This window comes from Neolamprologus multifasciatus, chromosome 7 (genome assembly GCF_963576455.1).
Source record: "Neolamprologus multifasciatus chromosome 7, fNeoMul1.2, whole genome shotgun sequence".
NCBI classification, from domain to species: Eukaryota; Metazoa; Chordata; class Actinopteri; order Cichliformes; family Cichlidae; genus Neolamprologus; species Neolamprologus multifasciatus.
In genome coordinates, this window is record NC_140445.1 from 59,152,320 (window position 1) to 59,160,874 (window position 8,555).

The 8,555-nt window shown below is 40.1% G+C and overlaps 1 long non-coding RNA gene across 1 annotated transcript; it reads right to left on the reverse strand.

Moving 5' to 3' along the window:
* Positions 1 to 175: 175 nt before the first annotated feature.
* On the reverse strand, positions 176 to 8,118 carry LOC146515694 (uncharacterized). Its single transcript, XR_014875296.1, has 2 exons — positions 3,453 to 8,118; positions 176 to 1,806 (listed from the first exon to the last, which is right to left on the reverse strand). It is a non-coding gene; the product is annotated as an uncharacterized LOC146515694 (long non-coding RNA).
* Positions 8,119 to 8,555: the final 437 nt, after the last annotated feature.

Sequence of the window (8,555 nt, forward strand, 5' to 3'; positions counted from 1 at the left end):
ATGAACACTATTTGACTTATTTGTATTGATAGATACGGTTGCAGTTGTGTACAACCTTGTATATTAGGTTTATTTCTGGTTTCCAAGAATTAAAATATATAGTAAATGGGCTGGTTCTGCCTCATTCACAAAAGCCATGTTTCCCCTTCACGCTAGTGCTTTCTATTTAAGTAAAAAGTAAGTAAGTAAAAGTAAGTAAAATTTATTTATATAGCGCTTTTCACAGATAAAAATCACAAAGTGCTTTACAACACAGGAAATGGGAATATAAAAACAATATAACAGTAAATAAAACAATGTAAAACAATAAAACTATAAAAACAGCATAAGAAGAAATTAATCAAATGCTTTTCTAAATAAAAATGTCTTCAGCTGTTTCTTAAAAGAATCAATGGAGTCCGTGCAGCGAAGAGACAGTGGGAGAGAATTCCACAACCGTGGTACCACAGTTAACATTCACACACCAAAAAAATGCATCTGAGAGCAACTTGGGGTTCAAACTTTAGTTGCCAGGGATTGCACTACCAGCTTAACAATTTAGCCAGAGCTTGACAAAGACTGTGCACTGTGAGTTTCACCCACTAGGAGGAGGAATAGTAACATTATCGTTTGGTAAGCTATGGTCCTTATTGCTTGCACGTGTCACTGTCAAAGCCTTCAGTGCTGCTATCCTTGTAGTAGTATCTGAAACCTGTGTGTGTGTGTGTGTGTGTGTGTGTGTGTGTGTGTGTGTGTGTGTGTGTGTGTGTGTGTGTGTGTGTGTGTGTGATTGTCCACACGCACGTGCATGTACTTGTTTTGCTAATACTGGGCTTTGGGGACATGAAGCCACACAGTCACAGTATGTGGGCTACCTCCATTGTGAGGTCAATAAGTCCCCATAACATATATCACCAAATTTTAAGTTGAAGGCTTTTCTAAAGGTTAGGGTAAGAGTGCAGTACTGTAACTTGATGGAATGTATTACTATACTAAATTCAGTAATTACCTTAAAGTTGTATTTATCTTGTTACTTGTGCCACAAAGATTCTTCAGATATCTGCATGCCAGGTCGATAGAAAAAAAATCATAAAGCAAACATGCTTTTTTTTTTCCTGCACGGTTGCACTGCACTCAGATGCTTTCATTTTGTGTGCTGGAGGAGGAAAATTGTGGAGCAGTACAGAGACACAGCTTTTCAGGAGCAGAAATATAGACAGCACTTTTATTTTTATTCCAGAAAAAGGACAAAAGTGTGATAGTAACGGGCAAACTGTTGCCAGGACAGAAACAATCACAATAAGGTCAAACAAAAGTAAAGATTTTTTTAATCTTTACTTTTGTTGTCACACCTTCATGTTCATATGTAAATACTAAAAGAAAGATTGTACGTGTGTCTTCATTAGGATAGGGATTCATGTTGGTATCAGTGTGTGGGACTGTAGCCTAAAGTTTTATATTGTTACGTGATAGTTATGAGACAATGCATTTGAGGTCATTTTATGGAGTAATGAGAAAGTACTGTAGTGAGTAGTGTAACAATTTACTTAGTACTTGGGAAACATGGGAAACATAGAAACAATTAGACCCCATATGAGCACTTTGGCTTGCTAATATAAAGCCCCCAGCAGCCCTTACTTATTGCAACATAACTAAGGGAGGATTCAGTGTCACCCTAACTATATGCTTTATTAAAAAGGAAAGTTTTAAGATTAATCTTAAAAGTAGAGAGGGTGTATTTCTCCAAAATCCAAATTGGAAGCTGGTTTTCACAGAAGAGGGGCCTGAAAGTTGAAGGCTCTGCCTCCCATTCCCACAGGTGTAGACCTAGAGGAAATAACAAATGGGAGATGTAAACATTTGCACTGCCATTTACAAAAGCCTTTGTTGGAAGATAAAATGCAAATATTTACTGTAGACTGCCTTAAAGTTGGGTTATGTTGCTTTCCAGCAAGATTAGAAGCATGGCTGGAAAGGTCAATGGTAAATGGACTTGTTCTTAAATAGCATATTTAACTATAAATAAACTATATGTAGTTTGTTGCTCAGTCTGTCCTGTAATTATAACACATAAAAATTTTGTTGATTTGCAGATTTTTTTTTTAATGTGGATTCATTGTAAAAAATACAAATTTCTTTAACAGATTGTGAAAAAACAAAACCTTTTCTGTTATTTTATTGTTTATTGTTTATTATTATTGCCACGGGGGAGGCCTTTTTCAGAGTGAAAATAAAATTTATAAAAGCACCGGTAAAATATCTGACACCCCTGTGTTAGGCGTAAACTAATACAATATGAGGTCGCATGAATTTAAATTTAAATTAATCGGCTCAATCAGAAAACCAATAAATACACTATTTGGTTCTGTTCTTAAAGTTCTGGGGAGTTAGATGGGTTAACAACCTCTTTCCCTGAGATAATTTGAGGCAGTCAAAATAATTTTGTACTGACATCATTCGCTCTACATGTGTTCCTCGCAGACGCTACGTAATTAACTGTATATGAAGAAAATCCAGCTGGTCATATGACAGTGATTATCTGTTTTCCTCAAGTGTCTGCCTCTGGTCATGGAGTCCTAAAAATACCCCCCAGTCCCTGGATTATTGTAATCCAGTCTCCCTCTTTGTACGCGTGTGTGTTTATAGCAGTGCATGGCCTCTATACTTCTTTAACTATATAATACGATTCTTCATGGCAGCAGACTAAAGTTCACAATGCTGCGTTTGCTCCTTTATTTCTGATTATCAAAACAAATCATTTTACACATTAACCTCAAACATCTAATACTCTGATAACGTAACAATAAAATTAACCCGAAAACAAGTTTTGCTTCCAAATCCCAGTTTTTCTTTGACTTCCTCAAGCATTTTTTGGTCGTTTGCATTGTGAGATAATCTCAAATGAATCAACACTTACAATCCTGTTGAGATTAAAACGCTTTTATTGTAACAGAGGAGCTGCACAGTGATGTACAACGGAAAGAAGCAGTTGAGACAACAGCTATTAAACTGCCATTAGGGTGTGTGATTAATGAGGAGATCCTTCCATAACTTCCACACCCAATCTAATCTAATGATACCACTCATTCTGTTGTATTACCAGACTCTCGAAATCAGAGGGGGGTTAGTATGTGTGTGAAAGAGGGGTGTGTGTCCTAGGGCAGAGCTGCTGATAATCCATTGGTTGGTGATGCATCTGCAGAAGACAGATGGTCAGTGCAGCCTATGCTGTTGGATGTGGTAAGCTCAGTTTGTAAGCAGTTTTAGCAACCAGGAAGTTGTGTATCAGGATTTCATTCCTCTGTGTGTGTGTGTGTGTGTGTGTGTGTGTGTGTGTGTGTGTGTGTGTGTGTGTGTGTGTGTGTGTGTGTGTGTGTGTGTGTGTGTGTATCATTGTCTCCTCCCACTAAGGGATTCTCCCTAAAGAGCTTTGATGCCTTCCCTGCATCACTGCACGGTCTAATCACTCGTACCAGCTGTCAGCGTGTCGGCCTTCCTCTTTCCTCTCTCTTCTGGCACCACTTAACCTCAGCTCCTCTGCAGTCGGCCATAATGGACTCTCACGGCATTCGGACTGAAACATGATGAACATACATCAGCCGCTCATTGCTCCGGCGGTGCTGCACAGATGAAGCCCTGCCAGCTATATGTTTTGTCCTTTTATGAATGCGCTGTACTTCAGTGTAACCTTAAGCTACTTTATGGACGTGTTAAATTAAGAACACAGATTTTTCACTTTTCTCCACATCATTCTTAAACCATGTGTGCTTCCTGGTTTTGACTTCATTTTTATTCAAATTCAGGTGTTTAGCTTAATCATTTTTGTACATCTGCATACTTACATTATAGAAACACTGAAATCTACATAATACATTTAATGATGGAAACATTTAAAGACAAATTTCATTTCGGAACAGATTTTAGATACATTTTATTGGAATTTTCCAAGCTGTAAAACACCTGTTTTATGTTTTGCACATTTATTTAACTGTTTAAACACACTATCTCTACATAAAGGTTCGATTATTACTTGAAAGTCTCCAAAAAAATCATAATGTCAGAAATATAAACTCTTTATTTTAACATGTAGAGGTCTCAAAAAGTGTACATATCAAACGTCACTATCACTATGTGCACTGTATGTTAAACTGCATCACCTTTTGTCTCTTTAGCTTCCCAAAGGTAGAACTGAGGATTTTACTGCAAGCCCTCAAAGATAGTTACAACCCTGTGGATGTAACAAATGCATCTAACCTCAGTTTAACATCATTTTGCACCGCTTCACTTCAGTTCTTTCCTGACTGAAAAAGATCAGGTTGCACCATCAGCACAGCTTCTGTATCTGCTGCTGCTGTTAGTAGATTTGCAGCTACAGCTATTTACAGCTGCTCCTTTCAGACAAACGAGCACTACTGATTTCTTAATCAGGGCAAATGATAGCCAGTTCAAAGCTTAATGGTCTGCACATGGATTATTGTGTCATGGCCTGATAATCAAAGTGTCCTTTGGTTCGTACTTTGAGTGTTTAAAGCCTGAGATTACAGAAGAGTTAGATATTGTGATCGACAAACTGTGTTCAAGAAAACTCTGAGAGGCATCGCAGCTCCAGGAGGTTTAGAGACAGACTGGGTGGACTTCAGAAGTGTTTGTCCTTGTGTCTTGTTCCTTCCAAATATTGGAAATTTTCTCCATCCTTGCAGATTTCTAAAGTGTTCTGAGACTGCAAGAACGCTCAGGGGGGGATCATCAGTTTTAACCCCATGCTGCTCCGCCTGCAGTCACTCACACAAGTGACACCTGAACCTGCTGACCTTTTTTGACACCAGGATTAAAAAAAAGGTTATGGCCCTTTTCCAAGAACCTTGTCCTGCAGTGAGTCCCCTTGTGGAGGGTGAATGGGCAAAAGCTCTCAGTCAGTTGTTGGCAAGTCTAGAACCACCGGATCCTTCCAACTCACCAGAGTGAGTTCTACCATTGCCAAACACTGTGGGAGAGTGCACTGGTAACCACCACCAGATCTGTTACATGGAGCAGCATCTCAGAGATAAAACCTCCATGGCAACCAGCGACATCTGAGATAGACGACCCAATCGATGAGATCCACAGTTCAACCTCCCCATCCCTCCCTCTCCTCTCTCTGTGGTTCTCACTGTTGCACAAAGATAGTACACAGGAGGCATTTAAAAAAAAAGTTTGGATTCCTTTAATCTGAAAAGCTGCACGTCTGTCTCATCCTATATTGGCACCACACATGATTGCTCAAAAGAGGAGAAACAAAGCAAAAATGTGCTAGTGCCAAAATGGGCAAAGAAGACTTGGCGTGAGGTCGAGAGTAGATCCATCAATCACAAACTTCAGAATCAGAATGAGGACACCAACGTAGGCTGTGTGGTTCTGTCTCTACTCTGTTTATGGCCCTATGGTAATTCACTGATAGTGTGCTGTGACAGTGAATTCTACCAGTGCCATACACAGAACAGGAGGAGAAGGAAGTGAAGTCTGACTATTCTGCAATAGAGCAACAGCACAATTGTAAAACCCTGACTGGACCTCCGTGTCTTTTCTGCGAAGCTACCACTAACCTTTTGAAGTTTTGTGTTTTGGTGCCAGTGGTTTTGCAGTCACGTGCAGAGTCTGTATCAGAATCAGTAGTGTCCTTCCCTCATCTCTGTTTTGTTTATAGCTCACAGGATAGTGAGTAAATCCAGCTATGCCATCTGCTGCTGGGCTACTGGATCGGACTGTTTATCCCAGTTCACCCACTGTCTTTCAGCTCTAAATGTTAGCACTGGGTAGCTGAAGGGGGAGGGGGGGGGGGGGGGGTTGGCACTGCATTTATGGCCTCTATGAGAGCCTTCCTGAACACGGTCTGAAGGTCTGCTGCTCGAATTGATTCTGGCTGTAGGGAATGATGTGCTAAGTGATTTTTGAGATGCTTTCAATGGGTCCCAAAGCAGGGCTCATATTCCCGTTTCCGGGAGAGATCGATACTGTAAAAAGCTTGAGTGAGAGAGAGAGAGAGAGAGAGAGAGAGAGAGAGATCAAAACATCCGAAGTTACTCTGTTTAGCTGGTTGTTTTTAGTTTGGATCTCACAACTGAACAATAATAATTATTAGGTCACACATTTCCAAAAATTCCATAAATTGAATAAAATGCATTCATGTTTTTATAATCAGACTGAGCCTGAGCTAAGTCCACTGAGCCTTGTGTTATAACTGTCTTTATGCAAAATCCTCACATCTTTACATCATGAAATTTGCAGTAATCTGGAGGGAAAAAATCATTAAGTTGTCATTTTCAACTTGACTACAGACGACCGTAGTTCCCCGTTTTGTTTTGTTTTTAAATTTCACTCTGCCTATTAAAGTCCGGCGCCGGACATTGCTCCTTACCTTGATCATGTAGTATCCTTATAGCGCTCAAAACCCCATCAGTTAGAAAAACTGAAGAAGCTTCTTCGCTGAACCCATCCTTCAAAGCAATCCAGGAATAAAATATTTTCAAAATATTTTTAAACTGCAATGAAGGTGACAAAATTTCCCGACTGGGCAGCATGTGATGGACTTTTTTTGTACTTCTTCAGCCTTCAGAGTCCAAACAGAATCAGATTATTCTGCTGGGCTCCACGTCTCCCTCCCTCGCGGATACTCGCTGGTTTGGGGCAGCAGAGGATTTTCTAGTGGACAGGTAATTAGTTGGTAAGCATCTTAACTCAGTAGCAGTATAGTAATCCATTATGCCCTCCTCCCTTTCCTTCTGCCGCCTTCACACGCAGGTCTACGGAAAATTTCCCCTGCGCCTTTTACGCACTGGACGCGCACTGCAGTGGGAATGATGAGGTTAAGCAGGACTAGTAATCCAACACTGCCCATATTTACTTTAACAAAATATGTGTTGTGGTTAAAAAACACACCACAAAGGAACAAAAGCTTCGTTGTGTAATTAATATATAAAGCAAACAAGAAAAACGAGTATTTTTTGGCTCTTATTTACCTTCTAGTGTCCGATAAAACTCCAACCGTCGTAATATCTGCAATCAGACCTACCAGCATCCAGCGGGTGTGGCTCACCGCCGCAGCCAGGCCTCAAGTTCCGCGCTCTCATCCCTGCACAGGTCCGAAAGTGTCTCCTAACCTAGGCCTCCCCTACTCCTTGTTTTATACCAGCACGCAGATGTCCCTCCAGAGCTCATTTACCTGCTGTCGGTGATTATTAGACAGATTGCAAGTGGAAAAAGTGTCATCATCCTTTCAGCTGACGTGAGTCCACTGGAGTGGGATAAGACAGGTTTCGGTTACGGCTCTGTCAAAGTTGAGGCTGAAATCCACCCGTGCGCCCTTTGTCCTCTCCATACATTATGAAGGATGCCCAGCCGGTCAGCAGCATCTCCTCCTTCTCCTTCTCCCCCTGCTGCTCAGATTACCCTGAACTAACTAATCTAACTTTACCACTTTACTGTTATAATTACCTGCCCCCCCCCCCGCCCCTTTTAGCAACATTTGCAAACCGGGATTACGAACAGAAGAATCAGTTTAGTCAATTTTGCGTAATCCACCCCCCAGAATCGAAGACCAGAATTGAATAGTTCATCAAACTATTCATTTTTGTTTATTGTTGGTTTGTTTATTTGTTTATGTAACACATTTCAATAGAAAATAAATTCATAACAAAATAACCTGCGTAATACTGCGTGTGGTAAAGCGCCCAAACTAAACCGATGTAGGAACTGGAAACCAGAATAAGCTCAGGAGCGAGCTACTTGTCCGAACACCGATGAATATTTCATAGGATCCTTATACGTTCGGCCTTAGTCTTCAGAGCATCTCCTCAACACACACACGGACCATCTCCGGGTATTTGTTTTCGTCTTTAATTTGAAAATCTTAAAATGATCGGATTAAAAAGAATACCTCCAAGTTTGTAGTTTTTCAGGCTCAACGTGAGGTATTATAGCCGAATTCCCGGGGTAATGGTTAAGATCAAAACTGTTTATCTGCCAAAAAAAAAACAACAAACAAACAAACACTTTCTCAAGCTTCACCTTATACAAGCAGCAGACACAGGAGATAATAACTCCCTGAACCTGAAGCATCGAAAAGGAAATCAGCCATCAATGACATAAAACAGAAATAAAATATAAAAACGGAACATATATTTATATATATACATGCAGAGGTATTTTAATAGCTTTCGTCATACTTACCCGTTTAAAGAATAAACCTCCAAAGTTACGATAAAAAGAATAAAAAAGAATTCTTTTTGTGCTCTTTTGTGAAGACACGTCAACGTTTACTGCCATCCAGTGGACACAGGAGGGACACACGCAATGGTTATTCTGTGTGAGACGTTTCCTCCAAAATAAGAACATTTTTATTAAACCTCAAGACTTTACAGAACATCAAAAATTAAATTTTATATAATAGGGATAACACAGGAGCGACAGAGTGCATATTGGGTCAGCTCATGTTTCTAATAACAGCACAGGTGTGAATGATCACCTCTCTTTAGAAAACAGTGTCAATCCCAGGATTGGAATAAACTGGAATAAACTTCTGACACTGAGCTTCATTCATG